A 24,959-nucleotide genomic window follows, 5' to 3' on the forward strand; every position below is an offset into this window, starting at 1 on the left:
CTTTTTCAAATAATCAGTTGAAACATTCAAAATGTAAAAAAAAAAAGGAACATCCTTATTGTTGTTTTCAAATAGTAAATATGAAATGTTAAATAAATATAGTAGAAATAAAGGCAAAATATACATTTTTTTAATCTTGGATAGCGTATGGAAGGATTATAAACCCTACATTTAAATGGTGAGCATGTGATATGGATCCAACTATTATCATACTTGTACCGACATCACCAATGTACGGAAACAAGAAAACAGGAGAAACTCCAAAGAAATTGGATTTTCAAAAAGTACTATAAAAACATATGTAGCCAAGAGCTGGCTATTATGCCTGCAATTCAGGAACAGTGTAAAGTGTTATTAATGTTGAGATGTCTCCCTCTAGTGCTGGCTTGGACTCCATTTGTCATTTCCTTTGAGAAAAAATTTAGAGCAGAGCAAAGCATTGTGGGATGTGTAGTTCAGAATACTGGGGGTTCAATTCCAGCGGGACTAGTCTGAACTACCACTACCAGGTTGCAATAGGAGAGGAGAACCGAATGCTGGGAGAGGATATAAAAGGGCTGGTTTAGGCCTACATCGCTCTCTTGGGTCTCCGGCTTGGATCGGCCAGCAGGAGCTCTGTGTCATTGTGAGTCGCTGCACTCAAGTTGTGGCCTGCACAGCGGGGAGTTGCACAGCTGCATGCAGAGGGACCGCTACGGATGACATCGCTTCTCACCTACAGCGGACCGGAGACTGTTCCAGATCCTCCAGCAATACTTGCATTTCAGATCCGAGTAGGCCGCGGCGTGGTTTGATGGGGTCAGATGCCATTCCCAGAGACAGGATTCAGAGAGAGTTCCTAAAAGAGTCTTCATCACCTGCATCACTGCCAGCAGCATCTGTAACCAATGTGGTGAGCTGGCATTTGCCCATTTAGATTCTTTAAGACACTGCATATAGACAACCCTTATCCAACCCAGCTCTCTGGTACTTGTGGTGACACTGGAAGTTAGTTCACATACTCTAACGAACACTGTATGCAGACATCTATATCCTATTCACATCTTTACCACCAGCAATCTCATTGGATACAATAATATTCCAGCCATATAGGAAGATTGTAAAGTAAAATAAAGATACACGACAGATCATCCAAATTTGCTATACCCTATCATCAAGAATTACCATATTCTTAATACTTCAAGGCTAGCTGAAGATTTGCCAGATTCCAAGGAGTAACAGTCAAAGCTTTTATCTTCTCTTTATTCGCTCAAGTGACTAGAGTGTTCTTATCACAAAGGGTCTGCTCTCACTTTTTCTGGAACTCTATTTAAAGGAGCCAGACAATTTAAACACAACAGTTTGCATAATGTTTCTCATGTTGTACTGATGTTAATGGCCTATGGTTTGAGGAAACAGAGGGGAGTGAACCCGACATAGTAAATCAAGTTTAAGTTCCCTACCATTCTGCTGACCTGTTCACATAGGTTACTGTGACAGAAACAGGGTTTAGCACAATTGATGTCCTTTTGTATGCTTTGCATTTCTCTTTACTGCCAAAAGGTTACCTATTGCAAATAGTACTTATAAACCGTGCTATATTGTTCAGATAAAAATACCTTTGCAATTAACAGTGTTATGTTTTACACTTTTATGTGTCCCTTTTACCACAGTAAACAAACTGCTTACAAAACAAGGAACTGGTCGCACACTGGAACTCAAAATTATCTCAATGTCATCTTTATTGTCAAAAGGGTCAGACAGATACAGACAATGGTAGAGGATTTGCAGAATCAGGGCAACCAGTGGGGTATAGATTCTATCAGTGGCCCTCATGAGGGTGGTGCTACATATACATGTAATATCTTTAAAATGTTAATTTTATTGTACAAAGAATTCATCATAAAAATTACATATACAAATGCCCAAAGATTATATACATACGAACACCTCCTCCCAGGTCAACCTCTATCCTCTATACCAGTGATGGCGAACCTTGGCACTCCAAATATTTTGGAACTACATTTCCCATGATGCTCATGCACTCTGCAGTGTAGTTGAGCATCATGAGAAATGTAGTTCCAAAACATCTGGAGTGCCAAGGTTCGCCATCACTGCTCTATACTGTTATCACCACCCAATGACACCATATATAGTATGAAACATAAAGGATGGAATATTCTCAAATCTCAACGTGTTTGAATTTTCCATATACGTCATCAGGAGTTAGAGCAGGCTTTCTCAACCTTTTAACCCTAGAGGAACCCCAAAAATAATTTTCATGTCTCAAGGAACCCTTACTAAAACCAAATCATCAAGGCTCAATAGGAACAATGCTCCTTATATTAGTGGTCAATAGGAAGAATGTCCCCCATAAAGTGGTGTTTAGAATGCCATCCATAAAGACAGCTAAAAAGATATTTGGTGTTATGCTGCTTGCTTTGCTAAGTGGTCCTGAACCTTGAAATCTGTAGGCATCATCAAATAGGTGGTTCATCAGCCACAGCTCAAGGAATCCCTAGCAACCTTTGGAGGAACCCCATAGTTCCACGGAAACCCTGGTTGAGAATGGCTGAGTTAGAGGCATTCAATCTCTTGCTGAGAGGCTGAGACGGGTGTCAGTCTAGGCACCTGGTGGATCCAAACTTTAGTGTCACGATGATGTGGAGCCTGGACTGATTTCTGTGACTTCAGAACACTCTGCTGAAAACGGGTCACAGGAGTGCAAAATAAACTGCACTGCACTCCTGTGACCCTTAGGATTAACCCAGCCAAATGAGCTGGTTGAGGTTGGTAAAACCGCATCTCAACAGTTTGCTTTAACTGCCCCTGGGGGCAAGTGTGAACAAGCCGGAAGGGTACTTTTACACCAGCCATATGCTTAGATGATCTGTTTTAGCATATGGCTATAGTCTGCTGTGTAGCAGTGACGATGAGCAGAACCTTCAAATACCAGGATCTGTTTACCTTTTTTTTGTTTGTTGCAATAGGAAGGTGTTTTTTTTTTACTTTATTGAATGTGTACAAAGTGTTCACCCCATTCAGGTCTCTGCACAGGAGCATGATGCCCTGTGCTTCAGTGTAATGGTCTGCAGTGCCATTCAGTGTGTTTTTTCTGCACTGCATATCACATCCGAATTGTGTTGTGAACTGGGCCCATAGAAAACAATTGTTATCAATTAGCCCTAGCAGTGACCTAGGTTGATCCTGTGTGGGAAAATACAGGTCACCAGAGTATGTGTGCACAAGCCCTAAGCATTAACGGCCAGTTCACACCAGACGCAGTTCCGTTCAGTTCTGTGCGCTTTTTTCCGGCACTAAAAATGCATGCACAGTGTTTTGTATGTATTCCAATGGCTCTAGTTCACACCATGCAGTCAGTTTCTGGTCAGTCTCTAGTCAGTTTCTGGTGCAGAAACTGACCGGAACTGGCTGTATTGGTGCAGAAAAAACTGCACGGACCTGCATAGAACTGCATCTGGTGTGAACTGGCCCTAAGGCCACACATCATTTTAATGTTTAAAGCATAATTCTAATCACACTGCAAATACAGAATGTTCACTGCCCCCCCCCCCCCCCCCATCTAGTTAATATTAAATCTTTTTACTGGCCATACACTATGCAATTTTCGTAGACCACAGTTTACAAAAGCAGCAATAGCTTGGAGCATCAGCTGCAGAAATCTTTTAAAATGCTGTAAAATGTCATTCGGATATACAATCTGTCCGGAAAATATTGGTGTCCTGGCATCAGAAGGTAAAAACAGTGCAACTGATAGATGCTTGGAGCTGGCTTCAACAGCACATTATTGGTTTCTCATTCATTATTGAAGGTGCGTCTTTCCCCATATGCTCAGCTCTAGGTAACCTTTGTGAACACATGCAAAAAAAAAAAAAAAATGTAGACAGGCAGAGTGGTTTTTAACTTCTCTAGAAATGTGTTTTAATGATAGGTTATCATTTTATTTCCTTTAGCTGTCCTACATGTATGGAAAAAAATACTTCAATTTCCTCTTCCTTTCCTTTGTTCTAAATCAGCCTGCAGATTATTCCACCCTTCCAAGGAGTGCATGAATCCTGAAATAGGCATCAGAAATAAAATGCTGTGAACTTTATATAAAACAAACACACATATCTACCGTACAATTTCTTTTAAGGCGCCAATGTCCTTTTATTATCCTTGCAGGCCATCCAGTTCGTTTCCTGTGTTTCAACTCCCTCTAGTGGAACAAATATGTGACAGATATGGAATAACAGCTCCAAAAGGTAATAGCAGAGCCAATATTAGATAATAAAATATGATTTAGAATGAGAACAATGTGCCATATCTTGAGATCTGGAATCCAGGCTCCACATGCAATAGCTACAGTTGTAAAAAGCCAGCGCTGTGCCATTGTATTTGACCTTGGTTTATTGGATTAAATTACTGATTCGGTTTTACATACAGCAAGAAAAACTGATAGGAAGTATCATATGGTCCCAAGACATCATTCTAACCTGTCTAAAGTACTTGATAGCTTTGGTTTCATGTCAAGTATTATATGACTTTGCTTTCCATAACAGAGCCCCTTCAAGAAACCTTGACCAGGGCTTGCGGCTATTTCAGCTCGTGAATTTGATCAGGGTTATTTTGAGTGTTTATCTAAGGTTACCCTAACTGAATACAGTGCAAATGGTTGTTTATGTGTAGGGAGGTTTTTATTTATTGAAATTAATTGTAGTGATGTGGCAAAAAAAAATTGCGAAAGACAAACCTGAAGTAGAAATACAGACGGGCTAAATTCCATACTAGTTTTGAGTTTTAGCAATTTTTTTCCTTAAAACATACACTATATTACCAAAGTTATTGGAATGCCTGCCTTTAAATGCACATGGACTTTAAAGGGGCTGTAAACCTTTGTGTTTTTTCACCTCAATGCATTCTAGAGCAATAATTATAGCAAAAGGAATATAAAACTAAGTAACTGTCTAAATAAAGATAAGGGGCTGGCATACACTGCAGCAAGTGGTGTATCTGGACACATAGATAAAAAAACGAATGATACAAAATGATTTTTCATTCCTTTTATCTGTGTCCGGATTCCAGCGGACCTTATGTGAATTACCATACTTATGAGTTGCGAGTTCGCAGCATTTATTCCCTTTTTAAATATCTGGTCTGTAAATGTGTTTGTCTGGACCACAGCAGACTTTGGGGGTTATTTACGAAAGGCAAATCCACTTTGCACTGAGAGTGCACTTGGAAATGCAGTCACTCTAAATCTAAGGGGTAGATCTGAAATGAGGGGAAGCTCTGCTGATTTTATCATCCAATCATGTGAAAGCTAAAATGCTGTTTTTTATTTTCCTTGCATGCCCCCCTCGGATCTACAATGACTTTACTTCCCAGTGCACTTGCAGTGCAAAGTGGAGTTTCCTTTAGTAAATCACACCCTTTGTGTTAATTACCATCCTCCTGTAGTGTGTATCTGCAAGTTTGTTAGCTGTGTTTCCATGTTCACCGTGCTAATACATGCAGAAAATGGCTGCCGACCATTCAATTAGACACACTATTTAAAGAGAGGAATTAGTACCTATTGTTATCCCCTGATGAAGTCACTCAATGTGACAATACGTGGCGGGATTGGAGCAATAGGTTTACCAGGAACTGACTGTTACATACGAGCTCGGCGCTCATGGAATGCCGCTGTTTGCTGCTGTTAAAAAACGTGAGTGTTTATTTTTTACTCTGCTTGTGATAATAAATCATTCCCAATGGGATTACACTATGGGCATCTTTCTTTTCTGTGCCTTAACCCCCCCCCCCCCGACATCGAGGAGGCTAGTGGAGGGATTTGAACACCAGACAACATCATTAAAGTCTGGACAGAAGGATACAAGCTCGGCACTCGTGGATTGTGGCCAGTCATTATATATAATAAGTTTGGCACAATCAACCCTCCTATATGGGATCATGCAATGGGCTGTTTTTTCTTTTATATCTAATTCCTACTCACTGAGACTACGATCGTAAAGGTTATTCAATCTGACCAAAGGGACGTTTGAAGATTATCATCTGTAATTCCTTTTATGCTGTAAACATTACGGCAGTAAGGTGAGAGGTTTGTGCACACAAAGGTGCCACTTTTAGAAGATTGGCTAGGCACCGGTTGATTTGTTGCTCACGGTGGAGGGATTCATTATCTGTGTGGAACATCGTTTAGACCAGGGGTCCCCAAACTGCGGCCCTACGGCCAGATGTGGCCCTTTGCTAGCCTTTATCCGGCCCTTGGGGCACTATTCCTCTCACTGATATGAGGCACTAATCCTCCCACTAACACCAAAAGTGGGGCACCATTTCTTCCACAGATAACTATGATTGGATACTATTCCTCCTACTAGTAGGGGCACTACGCATACTCCTATTGACCACCGAACCTGAGGCCATATTTATTCTCACTGATGCCAGGCCTAAGACATTTTCTGCCCAGGCTGGCCACAATTTGTCCCTCCTAATGTCTGAAGGACTATAAACTGGCCCTTTGTTTGAAAAGTTTGGAGACCCCTGGTTTAGACTGTTATAGTGGAATTTGATATTTTACTTTATCATTTTTATTACTGGGTCATCATTGTTTTTTCAGTTTGGTTTTTACTGCACACCCAGTTTTGCACATTGGACTTTATCATACTGTTTTATTCATTTGTTCACTTATTTGCTTTATGTCACATTTTTTTACATAGATCTTATTTATATATTTGGCTTTAGTTAGGTTTGCTAATTATCACATGGTAATTTTATATACACCTTCGTTTTTTTACACATATTTGTATATTACACACAGTGCAATGCCATCACGTATACAATTCTAGCACTAGACCTCCTCTGTAACTCAAAACTGATGACCTGTAGAAATTTTTAAACGTCACCTATGGAGATTTTTAAGTGTCAACGTTTGTCGCCATTCCACAAGCGGGCACAATTTTGAAGCATGACATGTTATGTATCAATTTACTAATAAATTAACATTATCTTTCACAATATAATAAAAAATTGGACTAACTTTACTGTTTTCTTATTTTTTTATTAAAAAGTGTATTTTTTCCAAACAAATTGCGTTTGTAAGACCACTGCGCAAATACGGTGTAACATAAAGTATTGTCGTGACTGCCATTTTATTCTCTAGGGTGTCTGAAAAAATATATATAATGTTTGGGGGTTATAAGTAATTTTCTAGCAAAACAAAACAAAACAGATTTTAACTTGTAAACACCAAGTGTAAAAAATAGGCCTGGTCCTTAAGTGGTTAAGTACACTCTGCCTGAGTCAACATGGCAGCTAGAGTTACTTGGGAGCAGCAGCATCCAGTGAGAGAGCTTCCCCGGTGACCCAGGAAACCACAGGGGAACCCTGTTCCTCTTGACTTCCTTTCCAACTGCAATGCTGCTGCAGACGAGTGCCACCTACAGTGGAGAAAGTAGACTGCACCTGCCTACAACCTTACAACATGAGGACTTAACATGCTGCTGACACTTTGAAATACCTTCCTTGTTACTGCAGCTAACTGAATAATTTGTCAATTAAAAGAACATTTTCACTCTTCTACAAGGGTAGAAAGAAGCATTCCCCAGGGAGATATACTGTATTGGTTATGGGTGACATAGAGGTGAGACGATCATCAACCAACTGGTTGGATTGGGCAGTAATCATTACATCTGAAAATACCAGATCATTCTTGGAATAATAATCAGTTATAATGGTTGGATTGTTTGAGTAATAGTTTTTGTCTGGGGTTTTCTGCTTTTTTGTGCTCCAGTGCAATAATATTCATGCTCAAGTGTGAAAATAATAATTTACAAAGTCATTTTTAGTGCTTGGATCTCGCTCCTGTGTTGGCAGCCTACTAAATTATGTGTATATTTTGAAGTGTATGTAGCAGTCTTTTACCTTTCCCAGTCTGAGAACCTTCAAGGCCAAAGACAGCTGACTTCCTTTAATATGTAGTGGGTTTTGAGGCATAATGGGTGCAAAGATGGTGAAAGTCATTGGGCACCAGACACTTCTTGGATGCAAAAGAGGTTTTATTTCTTTTAACAGTCCTTTTTATATTTTTGCAGTGGAAAGAGGGTTAGGGCCAGGACACCCTTAAGTAATTGCAATTTCAATTGGCAGACACCAAGACTTCACAAGGAAGTACAGAGAAAGGCCCTAACAGGGTGCCACCTTTGCACGTGCAGGTTTGCTGTCTCCTATGGCAACAATATCTAAAAGTTCCTATCACAAAGTTCAACAGTTCTCTCAGCTTCACTACAATGTCCACTTGTAGTTCTTCAGCCCCTTGAGCTCCTAGTCTCTCACTGGACTCTATAATTCACCGACTTTGAATCCCATGAGCCCCTCAAGGCTTTTGCGGTGGTATCTCCCTCAAGCGTCACCCACGCTTCCCTGCTGGGTCCCTAGCTTGGCACTCCAGATACCTTTCAAGCTTCACCCCTGCTGACCGGCTCGGTCCCTGGCTTGACACAGAAGACTGCTCTGCAAGCATCACCTCTGCTGGTTGGGTCCCCAACTTGATCACCACCTGAAGTTTCCAGATTCTCCACCATGCCCATTCGGTGAGAATACAGCTCCGGTACTTGCTTCAGTTACTCACTGTGGTCCCTGGTAAAGGTGGTTGGTCCCTTAATGGTGACAGCTTCCCTTCTACCTGTGACCACAACAGATTCTCTGGGTGGCAGAACCGTCACTGTTGGTTGGACTGCAAGCTGCAGTCCCAACCCTGCGCTACCCTCGTACTCCTGGATAGGCCCTCACACAGCCTGGCAGCCAGATGCCCCCAGGTTAGGCCCAATCTCCGGCCTAGCAGCCCGGGCCTTTTGACACATGTCCACCCAGACAGCAGCCTGGGTGGCACAGAACATAGATCACCTGACTCCACCCGAATATATAGGTTCTCCCAGGCTAAGGGATTCAAGAAAACCCCTGCACATTGGCTGAGATATCCCATATACCCATAACTCGACTTTGACATGTCCCTCTCACATCTAATGCCACCAAGTGCCCAGCCATCTAGTGGCAGAAGAGAGAAGTACAACAAGGCCAAACTTGGGGAGAAATCAATGGATCTCTAACAACTATCAATACAATAGCTACTCCTGACAAGGAATTTGGCGAGGAGCTCCCCTACTAAACCCCAGGGCGTTACATGTATGTTAGTACAAAGTACAAATATATACTGTATATATGCAGTATATCTCTGCAATGCATGTGCATTTCTCATATCTCTAAATTGCATGAAACAATTTCCTCATTCTCCCATTAAAATCCATACACATTCATTGCTTAATGGCCCTGTAATCTATTGTTCATGAAATAGTTTTTTTACTAAGTTTTCTGCCTCCTCGTAACATCTCCTGTGAACTCCTGAATTTCTCAGTTTGGTATGAGCTGTGCAAGTTAGTTGCGGTAAAGTGCATTTAGGTATGCTACAAATCCTATAGTTCATAGTCCCCAGTTTGTAATCCATCTCAGCAGCAAACAAGATGGAGGAAGCTGGGCACAACAGAAGGTACTTTCTTGACTTAATAAAGGATAAGTATAGCCAAAGCTTTTTTGGCTATACTTCTATGAATCACAGGAGAGCAGTTAGTTCTGCATTCCTATGACCCATTTTCAGCCAACAGCGGGCTGAAGTCTGCTGTTGGCTGATGTCACAGAGTTGGCCTGGCTCTTAAAAGATTCCGACCATATGGTCGGGATCCATCCAAAAGCCTGGACCTACAGCTGACACGGCCTCTCAGTGATCCGCCAAGAGCCTGAGCCAGGCCCGCCTACCCCCTCCACAGCCCAGCACTCCAGTGAGCGCTGGGGGGGGGGGGGGAGCAGAAATTCTGTCTCTCTGCTCAGAGCGGACGTACTGAGCAATCACTGCAGAGCCAGCAGGGAACAGATGCTGCTTCGAATCAATGCTGCATCCACCTATATCATTTTTATTTTTTTACAGAAAGCCATGCTTCTCTTTAAAGAATACAGAGCTCTGTAGAATTTTTTTAAACCAGAGTTTGATGTCCTTTTAATGCTGACCACACACTATGCGAAGAATCCTTCAAACTTGTTTTTGAATAATGGACACTTGGCCGTGAGAGCAAGCAATGGTGCCATCATGTAATGACCGAATTTTGTTTGATAAATCGTTCAATGGACATAAATGAATCAGTTTTTGGTCTATTTTGTCACATATGCGCAGAGCAAACAGTTACATTTTTAACGGGTGAGAAACACATTAACCTTTCAATTTATTGCTTATTTGACAGAATTTTCCATTTAGAAGACATGCTCTTAACTCCTAATTTACTGTTTTGGCCCAACAACCTAGTGCCTTTGCTGGACTGAATTTGCAAGGAATGCCATCAGACCTGCTCAGTTTCCATGCTGTGTGTGTGTATGATATACATGTATTTGTCACATCTCTGCTCCTGTGTTTCTAGTTTGCACACCTGTTATAGCTATTATGAGACTCCCACTCTCCCTGCTGGATTTATTTATTTCATATTGTAGTGAACGCAGTAGCAGGTGCTGGATCAAACAAAGGTGAGAGGGAACACTCATAATGCCCAGGTGAATGGAGGTAAAGTTGAAAATTGTGACAAGGATCTGACTTTTGGAATATCGAAGACATATAAAAAAAACAAAGGTTTTATAATGGGGGGGGGGGGGGGTGATTTTTTAATTCTTCTCCCCAGTGGGGCTGACTGGTGATTCCACCAGATCATTTTGAGTGAGCCTGGACCTGCTATGATGTTGCCCCCCCCCCGCCGACACTTCTGGCAGATAGCAATTGGCATACTAGGGTCTACAGAGGCACTAACCACAGGTCTCACCCTCCCAGAAGGAATTATCACTTCGCAGTTCACCTTGTTAGAATCATAGACTGGAATAGACACGGTAAAACCAAACTATGGACCCACATAGAACAAGCTCAGTCAAGGGTACCACTGAAGGGTGCGACATGGTGCTTTGACCAGTTGCCTGTCAGGGCTGGCTTAGCCCTTCCTTCTCTGGGCTGGCTGGAAGGTTGAAGACCAAAACCCGAGATAAGCCAGGGAGAAGATGCCAGGGAGAAGATGCCAGCACTGGCAAGGGACCTCACAAGCATCTGACCAGTGGAGCATAGGTGAGTATTCTTGCCTTTATTTCTGTTTTAATCTCCATAAGCAACTGAAACCATAGGTGGCAGACTGCTGTGAACCATTAAACTCCATGATGGAAAGCTTCTTGTATTGCCACAGATACATACCTGGGAACATACTGGAATTAACCTGGCAATGTGTAAATTATAGTCTGGCTGGCAAGTCAATACCAAAATCATTATATTCTCTGGAATTCATATTCTGGAGATGTAAAGAAAGAATTGCATGAGTGACATCATTTCTTTGAGTCAAGTCCCCTGTGCTGTGATTCAATACCACGGAGAGGGTAGGAGGGGTCCAGAATGTGTAGGTGCTGGCCAGATGATGATTAAAGAGCATGAATAGAGAAATGAGTGGGGAACATGGACTTTTTGGCTAAAAGGCAGAACGGGTGCTGGAGCCTGCTGGGATTAAATACTACACAGATCATCTGTGAGTGCATTGCAGTTTGTTACAAATAACGAGAGACATAGTGGCAAATCTGTTAGTGACGATGAGGTGTTGGTAAGTTTATTTAGAGCCAGACTCATTGGCAAGAAGATGTTTTATTTATTTTTTTGAAGAGCTGAGCTATTTGCCTGTTTTGTACTGGTAGGTGGTACTGGCTACTGTATTGCCTGTGTAGGCAGGTTGCCTACAGTATATTAGTTCGGTAGTTGGCTTGCCCAGGCTGGGGGAGGGGTTAACTGCTAGTAGCTTAGTTCCCAGGCTTGTTGGGCCCTACCTGTCCACCCTGTGATATAAATAGATAGGGAAGGCCAGGTTCCAGGGCTCCCCTGCTCTCTGATACTGCAAAAAGTAATCCGTCAGAAAGGTAGGGAAAGGTTGGAGAACTGCCATACCGTGGAAGATACCAGTTATGGACTCTCACCTTGTTAAGGTATGGTTAGGATTATGTCGCTCTGGAGTGTTAATGTTGGACTTTACCACAAATGTACATTAATATTCAGTAAAGTTGCATAAACTGTTTTAATCCTGGTCTGAAGTCATTTTAAAAGGTGCATGATGGTTTCTGGGATATGAAAGAACAGGGTCAGTGAAGCACATGTAGGGTATGAAGCAAAGCCACTACGAAAGGTCTACTCGGCAAGTCAAGGAGGTGACCTGCAGTTGCTAGAGGTAACCAGGAACTTGTGCAAGGTACATTGCAGCCAATCATAAAGCATGGTACCTTGCATGGTGGAGGGTCCTTTGGTAGTCAGTGATCTGGCTTCCACAGGAGAGTGGAGAGAATTACAAAAGTGCATGCATGAGGTCCATGCTAGGTGCACGGCTGGACCCCATTCTGCCATTAAGATTGAGGTGGATTGAGAAGTATGCTCGACTGGTGGAGAGGGCACGGGCTCAGCAATGTTACTCCAAAATGCAATATACAGGAGAGAAGTGTGTGAAATTACACGGGACAGCACTTTACAATATGACATTTTCTTTTTTTTTTCTTTTTTTTTGTAGCTCTGCTCTGTGTTTCTCTGCCCCTGAAGATATCTACATTTTGGTCTCTGGACAGCACTTGCTGTCTCTCTCTCTCTGGGTCCTTTGCTGCAGCTCTGCACAGAACCCTTAACAGATCAGTCTCTCGCTAACAGCAACATCAGTCTCTCGCTAACAGCAACATCAGTCTCTTCCCTCACAGCAACTTGGTCTATGGTGGGCACTGTACAACAGTTTCATGCGCACCTATTTGGTTACCCTTTCTGCACACAGGTCTCTCGATGCAGTGACTCTTGGCTAACCTGATCAGATTGTTCTTCCTGTTAAAGTACAGCTGCTCAACAAGCTTGTTTCTTTGGCCTACTTAAAGAAAGAGTCTCAGCAATCCAGCCTCATCCTCATCTGGCCCTCTGATGCTTTTTCTTTGCGGTTATTCACACATTTTTTTCCATCTAGAGGCTGGGCCAAGTCATAGGCAGTGGCTAAATCCAGTAGAAATCCAGTCCTCTTTGCTACCAAAGATGCTTTCACAGTCCAACGACTGATGCATCTAACTGCAGTTCTCCTTCAGCCTTAAAGCGGGAGTAAACCCGCTGATGCTTTTTTTTTTTCTGACCTGCAAGGGAAAAGTCATAATGAGCTAGTATGTACCGCATACTAGCTCATTATGAAATACTTACCTTAGAACGAGGCCCCGACATCTCACCTGAACCACGCCGAGGGAGCTGACATGTTCCCTCAGCGTGTCTTACGGGGTATTGCGGCCCCGGCGATGTGAGTGGCCGGAGCCGCGATATCATCACTCCCGCGTATGCGCACGGGGGATCTTTCTGGCAGGTCCGGCGTCAGCCGGACTTTCAGCCGAGAAACCCCTGTGCACATGCGCCGCTGCAGTCAGCGACGCATTGCGAAGGGAATATCTCCTAAACCATACAGGTTTAGGAGCTTTTTTTTTACCTACAGGTAAGCCTTTTTATAGGCTTACCTGTAGGTTAAACTTCTAAAAAAGACTTTACTACCACTTTAAGCTGGGCATAGATGGATCAAAATTCAGCAAGTTCAGCAGACGCCTGCAAAATTTTGATCTGTATGGGGCTCTCCCTGTTCAACAGAAGTTGATTGTTAGATCAACTGTAACCAAACAGACACCCTGAAAACTTTTGTCGATCAGTGGCTGCAGATGCTAATAAGTGTATTCTGGCATCAGTGGGAGTTTCTGTCAGAATACAATCTCCCAGTGGGGGTATTTCTCCATCCACCTTGCTTGTATGAATGAAGGAATCTGTTAGTTTTTATGTTCAGTCTTCTGGCTGAATGAAAAAAATGAACCCTCTATGCCTGGCTTCAGTCTCTCCCAACATGACCAGGGCTCCTCCTGTACTGAGAACACGTTCTTCCTTCAGCACTGTCCACCAATCACAGGTAGGAAGTAACAAGCTTTAAAAAGGAAGAACATTCTGCAGGGCAGCTAAAAGGGTCCAGGGGCCAGGCTATAAATAAGGAGTGAGTACTTTGAAAAGAAGAAAATTGCCGCGCTGTTGCTCATGGCTGATACTCATCATTAGCAATGCATAGATCTACTGTATTGCTTTTTTTTATACTGCTTATTTTTGGCTTATATATACATATTATTTTGAAGCGGAATTATACTCACTGCGACTCCAGTGATGCAGCATCCCCAAGTCCCCTGCCAAGCGTTTGACATCTTCGTGTGGACAGCTACCGGGTCTCAATTACCGAGCAGCTTGATTTGTTGGGGGGTGGGGGGTGTGACTTCATTCCCGTGCATGCATGGGTGTAGTGTTGGGTGAACAGTTGGGGCCGAACATCGACCTGTTTGCTCATTGGGCAAACACTCCAATTTGCAATCATCCCACGAGTGCCCCATAATGCACTGCATCGTACTGCACAGATTTATATTTTACATTTCTGTCAGCATCAGTCCTTGATTTAAAGTGCACCAAACACTACTTTTCATTCAGTAAAGTGCATCCAATCACACATTTCCCAGTTTCTATTAAATTTGGGTAATATCCGCCCCCCCCGCCATCATGTCTGGAAGGCCAACAAGGAAAGGCAGACGATCCAATGCCACTGTGAGGGGGCCAGCAGTGTCTGTGTCCAGAGGCAAAGGTGAACGTGGTCTGTCTTCAGGCAGGGCACATTTATCACTGTTTACTTATGTTGCCTGTGCTATCCAGCGACAGCATGCAGAGAAGGTGGTGGACTGGCTTGCTAAACCATCCCCATCCTCCTCATCCTCCCTAACCCAAGCTGAGACTAGTGTGCAGTCCACTGCAGCTGCCAGAGTAGCTTATTCTGTCTCCTTGTCCACAGCTACTCCTGCCATAGCCCCAGCATCATGCATGGAGAAGTCAGCTAAATTATTTGAACACAGCGTCAGCCACTTGCTCCTTGACGATGAACAGGTATTACTCGATTCTGATGCTGGTTCTGAGGTTGAGGAAGGAAGTAACATGGGCCTACAATGCCTTGAAAAAGTATTCATACCCCTTGACATTTTCCACATTTTGTCATGTTACACCCAAAAACGTAAATGTATATTATCGGGATTTTATATGCTAGAGCGACACAAAGTGGCACATAATTGTGAAGTGGAAGGAAAACAATAAATGGTTTTCAATTTTTTTTTTCAAAATAAATATGTGAAAAGTGTGGCGTGCATTTGTATTCAGCCCCCTTTACTCTGATACCCCTAACTATAATCTAGTTTAACCAATTGCCTTCAGAAGTCATCTAATTAGTAAATAGAGTCCAACTATGTGTAATTTAATCTCAGTATAAATACAGCTGTTCTGTGAAGCCCTCAGAGGTTTGTTAGAGAACCTTAGTGAACAAACAGCATCATGAAGGCCAAGGAACACACCAAACAGGTCAGGGATAAAGTGAGAAAGTTTAAAGCAGGGTTAGGTTATAAAAAAAAAACATCCCAAGCTTTGAACATCTCACTGAGCACTGTTCAATCAATCCATCGTTCAAAAATGGAAAGAGAATGGCACAACCGCAAACCTACCAAGACATGGCCGTCCACTTAAACTGACAGGCCGAGCAAGGAGAGCATTAATTAAAAAGAAACAGCAAAGAGGCCCAGGGTAACTTTGGAGGAGCTGCAGAGATCCAAAGCTCATTTGGGAGAATCTGTCCACAGGACAGCTATTAGTTGTGCACTCCACAAATCTGGCCTTTATGGAAGAGTGGAAAGAAGAAAGCCATTGTTGAAAGAAAGCCATAAGAAGTTCAGTTTGCAGTTTGCGAGAAGCCATGTGGGGAGCACAGCAAACATGTGGAAGAAGGTGCTCTGATCAGATGAGACCGAAAATTCTGGCCTAATAGCAAAGCATCATGTGTGGTGGAAAACTAACACTGCACATCACCTTGAATACACCATCCCCACCGTGAAACATGGTGGTGGCAGCATCATGTTGTGGGAATGCTTTTCTTCAGCAGGGACAGGGAAGCTGGTCCAAGTTGATGGGAAGATGGATGGAGCCAAATACAGGGAAATCTTAGACAAAAACCTGTTAGTCTGCAAGAGACTGGGGTGGAAGTTCACCTTCCAGCAGGACAATGACCCTAAACATACAGCCAGAGCTACAATGGAATGATTTAGATTAAAGCATATTCATGTGTTAGAATGGTCCAGTCAAAGTCCAGCCCTAAATCCAATTGCGAATCTGTGGCAAGACTTGAAAATTTCTGTTCACAGGTGCTCCCCATCCAATCTGACTATGCTTGAGCTATTTTACAACGAAGAATGGGCAAAAATGTCACTCTCTAGATCAGGCCCGGGACAAAAAATAGGCCCAGGCATTTTGCATTGAGCAGCCCATGAGATGTTAACCGGCCCCTTCCCCACTCTCCTCCCTGACAGATCCCCTGAGAGGGGGTGAGGTGGGACCAGGAAAGAGCATGGGGGGTTGGAGAGCACAGGGAAGAACCTTGAGAACATGGGGTGGGACGAGAGCACAGGGGAGAGGCAGAGAACACAGGGAGGAAGAGAAGAGCACAGGGGGCAGCGTAGAGCATGTGGGGAGGTGGAGAGCACAGGGAGGGCAGCGCAGAGCACAGGGAGGGCGGTGGAGAGCACGGGGGTGACGGAGAGGACGGGGGGGTGACGGAGAGCACGGGGGGGGGTGGCGGAGAGCACGGGGGTGGTGGAGAGCACAGGGAGGGCGGCGGAGAGCATGGGGGAGGTGGAGAGCAGGAGGAGGGTGGCGGAGAGCATGGGGGCGGCAGAGAGCATGGGGGCGGCAGAGAGCATGGGGTGGCAGAGAGCATGGGGGGGAGGTGGAGAGCATGGGGGGGAGGTGGAGAGTATGGGGGGATGGCAGAGAGCATGGGGGGGAGGTGAAGAGTATGGGGGGATGGCGGAGAGCATGGGAGGATGGCGGAGAGCATGGGGGGGGTGGCGGAGAGCATGGGGGGATGGCAGAAAGCATGGGGGATGGCAGAAAGCATGGGGGGATGGCAGAAAGCATGGGGGAGGTGGAGAGCATGGGGGGGGTGGCAGAGAGCATGGGGGGAGGTGGAGAGTATGGGGGATGGCAAAGAGCATGGGGGGGAGGTGGAGAGCGTGGGGGGAGGTGGAGAGTATGGGGGTTGGTGGAGAGTATGGGGGGTGGCATAGAGAATGGGGGGGAGGTGGAGAGTATGGGGGATGGCAGAGAGCATGGGGAGGAGGTGGAGAGAATGGGGAATGGCAGAGAGCATGGGGGGTGGCAGAGAGTATGGGTGCGGTGGAGAGCCCAGGGGGGAGCAGCAGAGAGAAGCAGGATAGGAGGAGGGGTGGGACGGCTGCATATAGAAGAATAATTCTCTCCATCCTCCTCCTGCAGTCTCGGAATGCTTCTCCTTTACCTCTCGCAGGCATTCCGCTACTGCAGGAGGAAGATGGAGATAATTATTCTTCTATATGCAGCCGCCCCCTCCTCTTCTTCTATGCAGTTTACAAATTCACATTTTCTTTTCCGGCACGCCGCAGAAAATTTTACTACACCGGCTCCAAGGTGTCTGCTCTGGCACCTCCTCCCGGCAACGACGGCTGACCTATACAGGCGGCCGTGCAGCCGCGCAGTGGCCGAAGGTGTCTCATCTAGCTCCTTCCCCCGGCACCGATGGCGAAGTGGCCAGGCGGCCGAGGAGAGGCTGGATGAGCGGCGCAAGCTTAAGCCTTGAGCCCCGAAGGTCTTGCAGCCTGGCGGCCGCGGCCCACCGGGCAAGTGCCCGGTTTGCCCTATGGCCAATCCGGGCCTGCTCTAGATGTGCAAAGCTGGTAGAGACATACCCAAAAAAGACTTGCAGCTGTAATTGCAGAGAAAGGTGGTTCTACAAAGTATTAACTCACAGGGGGCTGAATACAAATGCACTTTAACTCTATAGTTATCTGTAAAAAATTGAAAAACTGATTATCACTTTCCTTCCACTTTCCAAGTATATACCACTTTGTGTTGGTCTATCACATAAAATCCCAATAAAATACATTTATGTTTTTGGTTGTAACATGACAAAATGTGGAAAATTTCAAGGGGTATGAATACTTTTTTAAGGCACTGTACAGAAAGGGGAGAACACAGATAAACAACAAATTGGCAGTAATGTTTCCCCAGCGACAGCACATTGCCAAGTTGGTTTTGAGGATGTAGGTGATGATGATGATGAGGTAACTGACTTTATCTGAAAAAAAAAGTTAATCTTGGACTGAGTGTACTATAATTTGGCTTTTTCACATTAGATTCACTGTGGTGCAAAGATTTGTTATTTCCATCCAAAGTTTGCCAAAGAGACCAGAATTTATCCCAAAAAATCTTGAATCCTGTTTAGAGTGCAATAAATTGTGGCCTCATCATACACAGATTGGCTCCCCAAGTTGTTTTACAAAAAAGAACACTCGCAGGGAAAATCAATTTAAATGTCAGTTTTTTCTTTATGTATGTCAGTTTTGCTGCAGCAGGTTCTATACGTGGCACAGATGCGCCACTTTAGGGATGCGCAGATTAAGGGGGCCCCCAAGGTGCTATATTTAAAGCGTAACAGGTAGATCACACAGGCAGCATGTAGGCAGCTAGGTGGAGCTGTTGCAGAACTTTGTTGGAGCAGAAGTCAGTGCTGAGACAGCGTGGTGTGAGAGGGCAGAGAACAGAGACCCCCCGCCCCATGACCGTGAGCGGCAGTGGGTGATTTGGGAACCTACAACGGCGGCAAAGCGGGACACCATGGTGGTGGAGCGGGAGTACTAGGGACAGGATCAACCCACAGACACGGACAGAGGTGGCGGGAGGACATCCACCAGGACTGGGAGGTGGAAGGCTGACAGGGAAAGGTTGTGGGTAAGTGAATTGCAGAGAGACAGAATCACAGGAGACAGTGTGAGAGACTGATTGGAGAAGCGGGACTAAAGGTGACTAACTGCTAGTGTCAGATTACAAGGAGTGGCTGTACAGAGTGACAGAGACACAAACTACAAAACTTGACTGACAGTGTATTCTGAGGACCTGAGTATTGTGAGTACCTGAGTATTGGGAGTACCTGTGTATTGTGTGTGTATTGTGAGTATGAGTATTGTGTGTGTGTGTGTGTGTATCGTGAGTACCTGAGTATTGGGAATATTGTGAGTACCTGAGTATTGTGTGTGTATTGTGAGTACCTGAGTATTGTGTGTAGTGCCTGCCGACTCCTGAAGAGCATTTGCTATGTGTTTTTCTATTTAAAATTCCTAAAACCACAGTTTGGTTTTGGGCTTAATTATACCAAATTATGGTTTCAGTACCAGTCTAGCTGGATTGCACTGGGTTCTGCTTGGCCACTGGTGTTGCTGTCACTTCTGGCAAGTGTGAGAACGCAGTTTAGCTAGGCGCATTGAGTGCCATTTCTTTCTCGGGACCAGCCCAGTGGGAGTGTCATCCTGCTGTGCATTCTGGGTACTTAAGGTACTGACATCACGTGTTTCTGGGCTCCGGTCCAGAAGATCTTTCTGTCTGTTTGGTCCTGGTCCTCCTGACCAGCCCCCGTGGCCCTCATGGCCTGGGGTGCGGATCCATCCAATTCCAAGTCTCAGGGCTGGCTAGCCCAAGGCAAAATAACTGGAAGGAGGATTCAAAGGTGGTCCAGTGCCGTCTCATCTGTGGAGAGGCCCAGCAACTGAGGAAGCAACGAGGGGAGCACTGTTCGGGAGAAGGCCACACATAAGGCTGGCTTCTCAGAAAGAGCCTGGAGGCTTAGTTGAAAGACACCAAGTGAATCTACACTCGTACGGTGTCGCCGGACCGGCTGCAAGATACTGGTAAAGTATGAGGGCTCTCTAAATTTGTCTACATCCTTCAGTTACTACAAGTGTTCTACAACAAGTCTGTGGCAGAGACTTTATTCACCAGTGTTCTACAACAAGTCTGTGGCAGAGACTTTGTTCAAGTGTCCTACATGCAAGTCTGTGGCAGAGGCTTTGCTTTATTCGAACACTATTGGCTGCTAGCCCTAGTGAGGGGAGGTCTATCCGGTAGCTGTGAGAATCCAGTTGTGAGTGGCAATTCTCTGGGTTTCTATAGTGAGAGACTTCCTATCTTGAGCAGTTCCAAGAGTACCTGAGCTTTCTACCTAAACCCTCTATCCTTCATTAAGAGACTGTGTTTTGTCTACCCTTTTTTGCAAATAAAAATCCTAAAAGCAGATCCAGTGTCAGTTTCTGCAATTCTTTGGGCCATCTCCCTCGGGAAACCCCTAGACGCATACGAGGTCAAGAACGTAACGGTAAGCCCAACAAAACCAGCCGCTCCAAAGGGGGCCAGTGCTACATGTGCGTACCTGAGTATTCTGTGTATTGTGAGAACCTGAGTATTGTGTATGTATTGTGAGTACCTGAGCATTGTGTGTGTATTGTAAGTACCTGTGTATTGTGAGTATCTGAGTAGTGTGTCTGTATTGTTAGTACCTGAGTGTTGGGTGTATTCTGAGTACCTGGGTACAGTTGCGCTCATAAGTTTACATACCTTGGCACAATTTATGATTTCTTGGCCATTTTTTTGAAAATATGAATAACACAAAAACTTTTCTTTCACTCATGGTTATAGTTTGGCTGAAGCCCTTTATTATCAATCAACTGTGTTTACTCTTTTTAAATCATAGTGGCAATTGAAACTACCCAAATGACCCTGATCAAAAGTTTACATACCCAAGTTCTTAATATCATGTATTGCCCCCTTTAACATCAATGCCAGTTCAAAGTCTTTTGTGGTATTTGTGGATGAGGCTCTTTATCTTCTCAGATGGTAAAGCTGCCCATTCCTCTTGGCAATAGCCCCCAGTTCCTGTAAATTCTTGGGCTGTCTTGCACGAACTGCACGTTTGAGATCTCCCCAGAGTGGCTCAATAATATTGAGGTCAGGAGACTGAGATGGCCACTCCAGAACCTTCACTTTATTCTGCTGTAGCCAAAGACAGAATGACTTGGCCTTGTGTTTTAGATCATTGTCATGTTGGAATGTCCAAGTACGTGCCATGCGCAGCTTCTTGGCTGATGAATGCTAATGTTACAGACCAGTTAGCCTAACATCAATAGTATGCAAGCTCTTGGAGGGGATAACAAGGGACTATATACAAGATTTTAGTAATGACAACTGTATCATTAGCAGTAATCAGCATGGATTCATGAAGAATCATTCTTGCCATGCCAATCTATTAACCTTCTATGAGGAGGTGAGCTCCCATCTAGATAAAGGAAGGCCCGTAGACATGGGGTATCTAGATTTTGCAAATGCTTTTGATACAGTTCCTCATAAACTTTTACTGTACAAAGTAAGGTCTGTTGGCATTGACCATAGGGTGAGTACATGGATTGAAAACTGGCTACAGGGGCTAGTTCAGAGGGTGGTGATAAATGGGGAGTACTCAGAATGGTCCGCAGTGGAAAGTGAGGTCCCCCAGGGTTCTGTCCTGGGACCAATCCTATTTAATTTATTCTAGACATGTGCATTCGTTTTCGTCCGAATGCATTTTCGTCCGAATTTCAGCTATTTTCGTTTTCGTTTTGACAAACGATAACGAAAGCACAAAATCCGAAAAACGAAAGATCCGACATAAATAAATGCTTTATTTTCGTTTTCATTGTTACAACAGTTCGATATAGAATAGGAGATTCGACATGACTCTGACAACAATCTGTGTCTATAGAACCTGTGTTCGAATGTGCCTAACCTTACCTCTATTAGTCCAAGATTATATAGAGAAAATATTCGACAGAGAAAAAAGATTTGACAGAGAGAAAAGATTCTGCAAGATACTGTCCTAAAAAGTGTTTGGGGACCCGGGTCCTGCCCCAGGGGACATGTATCAATGCAAAAAAAAGTTTTAAAAACGGCCGTTTTTTCGGGAGCAGTGATTTTAATAATGATTAAAGTGAAACAATAAAAGTGTAATATTCCTTTAAATTTCGTAGGGGGGGGTTGTCTATAGTATGCCTGTGAAGGGGCGCATGTTTCCCGTGCTTAGAATTGTCCCTGCACAAAGTGTCATTTATGCAGGAAAAAAAGTCCTTTAAAATCACTCGCAGCTATTATGAATTGTCGGCTCCGTAATACAGAGAACACTCATTGAAAGTCATTGATAAAAAAATAAATAAATAAATAAATAAAAAAAAAGCGTGGGGGTCCCCCAAATTCAATTACCAGGCCCTTCAGGTCTGGTATGGATATTAAGGGGAACCCTGCCTCAAATTTAAGAAAAAATTTGACGTGGGGTTCCCCCTAAATATCCATAACCAGACCCTTCAGGTCTGGTATGGATATTAAGGGGAACCCCGCGTCAAATTTAAAAAAAAATTGACGTGGGGTTCCCCCTAAAAATCCATACCAGACCCTTTATCCGAGCACGCAACCTGGCAGGCCGCAGGAAAAGAGGGGGGGACGAGAGAGCGGCCCCCCCTCCCTCCTGAACCGTACCAGGCCACATGCCCTCAACATTGGGAGGATGCTTTGGGGGTCTGTGACCCCTCAAAGCACCTTGTCCCCATGTTGATGAGGACAAGGGCCTCATCCCCACAACCCTGGCCGGTGGTTGTGGAGGTCTGCGGGCGGGGGGCTTATCAGAATCTGGAAGCCCCCTTTAATAAGGGGACCCCCAGATCCCAGCCCCCCCCCTGTTTGAAATGGTAAGGGGGTACAAAAGTACCCCTACCATTTCACAAAGAAAGTGTAAAAAATGTTTAAATAAAACAAACACACTTTTGAAAAATTCCTTTATTAAAAATAAAAAAATAAAAAAAAGATTCCAGCGGCGGTAATCCACTCTTGCTATCCATCGACGGACGGTCATATCTCCAGCGATGTCTAATATCATCCAGCGCAGCGCAGCATCCTTCTTCTGTCTCCGTGGAGGAGACACTACAGGCATTCCGGCGGCTGACGTTTGTTATATACGGAGGGCGGGGCCACCCGTCACCTGACCCCGCCCCCCTCTGACGCAAGGGGAAACCCGGGGTTCCCTGTGACGTAGGGGTGACCCGCACCCCTCTGATGTAACACAGGCAGGTTTCCGTTACATCAGAGGGGGGCGGGGTCACCCCTACGTCACGGGGAACCCCGGGTTTCCCCTTGCGTCAGAGGGGGGCGGGGTCAGGTGACGGGTGGCCCCGCCCTCCGTATATAACAAACGTCAGCCGCCGGAATGTCTGTAGTGTCTCCTCCACGGAGACAGAAGAAGGATGCTGCGCTGCGCTGGATGACATGAGACATCGCTGGAGATATGACCGTCCGTCGATGGATAGCAAGAGTGGATTACCGCCGCTGGAATCTTTTTTTTATTTTTTTATTTTTAATAAAGGAATTTTTCAAAAGTGTGTTTGTTTTATTTAAACATTTTTTACACTTTCTTTGTGAAATGGTAGGGGTACTTTTGTACCCCCTTACCATTTCAAACAGGGGGGGGGGCCGGGATCTGGGGGTCCCCTTGTTAAAGGGGGCTTCCAGATTCTGATAAGCCCCCCGCCCGCAGACCTCCACAACCACCGGCCAGGGTTGTGGGGATGAGGCCCTTGTCCTCATCAACATGGGGACAAGGTGCTTTGAGGGGTCACAGACCCCCAAAGCATCCTCCCAATGTTGAGGGCATGTGGCCTGGTACGGTTCAGGAGGGAGGGGGGGCCGCTCTCTCGTCCCCCCCTCTTTTCCTGCGGCCTGCCAGGTTGCGTGCTCGGATAAAGGGTCTGGTATGGATTTTTAGGGGGAACCCCACGTCAATTTTTTTTTAAATTTGACGCGGGGTTCCCCTTAATATCCATACCAGACCTGAAGGGTCTGGTTATGGATATTTAGGGGGAACCCCACGTCAAATTTTTTCTTAAATTTGAGGCAGGGTTCCCCTTAATATCCATACCAGACCTGAAGGGCCTGGTAATTGAATTTGGGGGACCCCCACGCTTTTTTTTTTATTTATTTATTTATTTTTTTATCAATGACTTTCAATGAGTGTTCTCTGTATTACGGGAGCCGACAATTCATTATAGCTGCGAGTGATTTTAAAGGACTTTTTTTCCTGCATAAATGACACTTTGTGCAGGGACAATTCTAAGCACCAGAAACATGCGCCCCTTCACAGGCATACTATAGACAACCCCCCCCTACGAAATTTAAAGGAATATTACACTTTTATTGTTTCACTTTAATCATTATTAAAATCACTGCTCCCGAAAAAACGGCCGTTTTTAAAACTTTTTTTTGCATTGATCCATGTCCCCTGGGGCAGGACCCGGGTCCCCAAACACTTTTTAGCACAGTAACTTGCAAATTAGCCTTTAAAATGAGCACTTTAGATTTTGAACGTTGGAGTCCCATAGACTTTAATAGGGTTCTAAAGTATGCTATATACTAGCTCCGTCGAATCTTCTTTATACATTCGACAGACACCATAAGCCTTCAAAGACAGATTCGACCGTGATTCATGTGGATTTTCGGACGAATGCAATTTTTGAACGAAAAATGAAATAAATAAAAACGAATTTCGGGAGTAACTAAATAAATTAAGTTTTCAGACGAAAACGAAATTCCGAAACGAAATATTTTACTCTGCACATGTCTAATTTATTCATAAACGACCTGGAGGATGGGATAAACAGCTCAATCTCTGTATTTGCAGATTGCACTAAGCTAAGCAGGGCAATAACTTCTCCACAGAATGTAGAAACTTTGTAAGAAGATCTGAACAAATTCATGGGGTGGGCAACTACATGGCAAATGAGGTTTAATGTAGAAAAATAATGCATTTGGTTGGCAAAAAATATGAATGCAATCTACTCACTAGGGAAAGATCCTCTGAGGGAATCTAGGATGGAAAAGGACCTGGGGGTCCTAGTAGATGACAGGCTCAGCAATGGCATGC

Source organism: Lithobates pipiens, unplaced genomic scaffold (genome assembly GCF_037356315.1).
Source record: "Lithobates pipiens isolate NorthernLeopardFrog02 unplaced genomic scaffold, aLitPip1_a1.2 Scaffold_18, whole genome shotgun sequence".
NCBI lineage: Eukaryota > Metazoa > Chordata > Amphibia > Anura > Ranidae > Lithobates > Lithobates pipiens.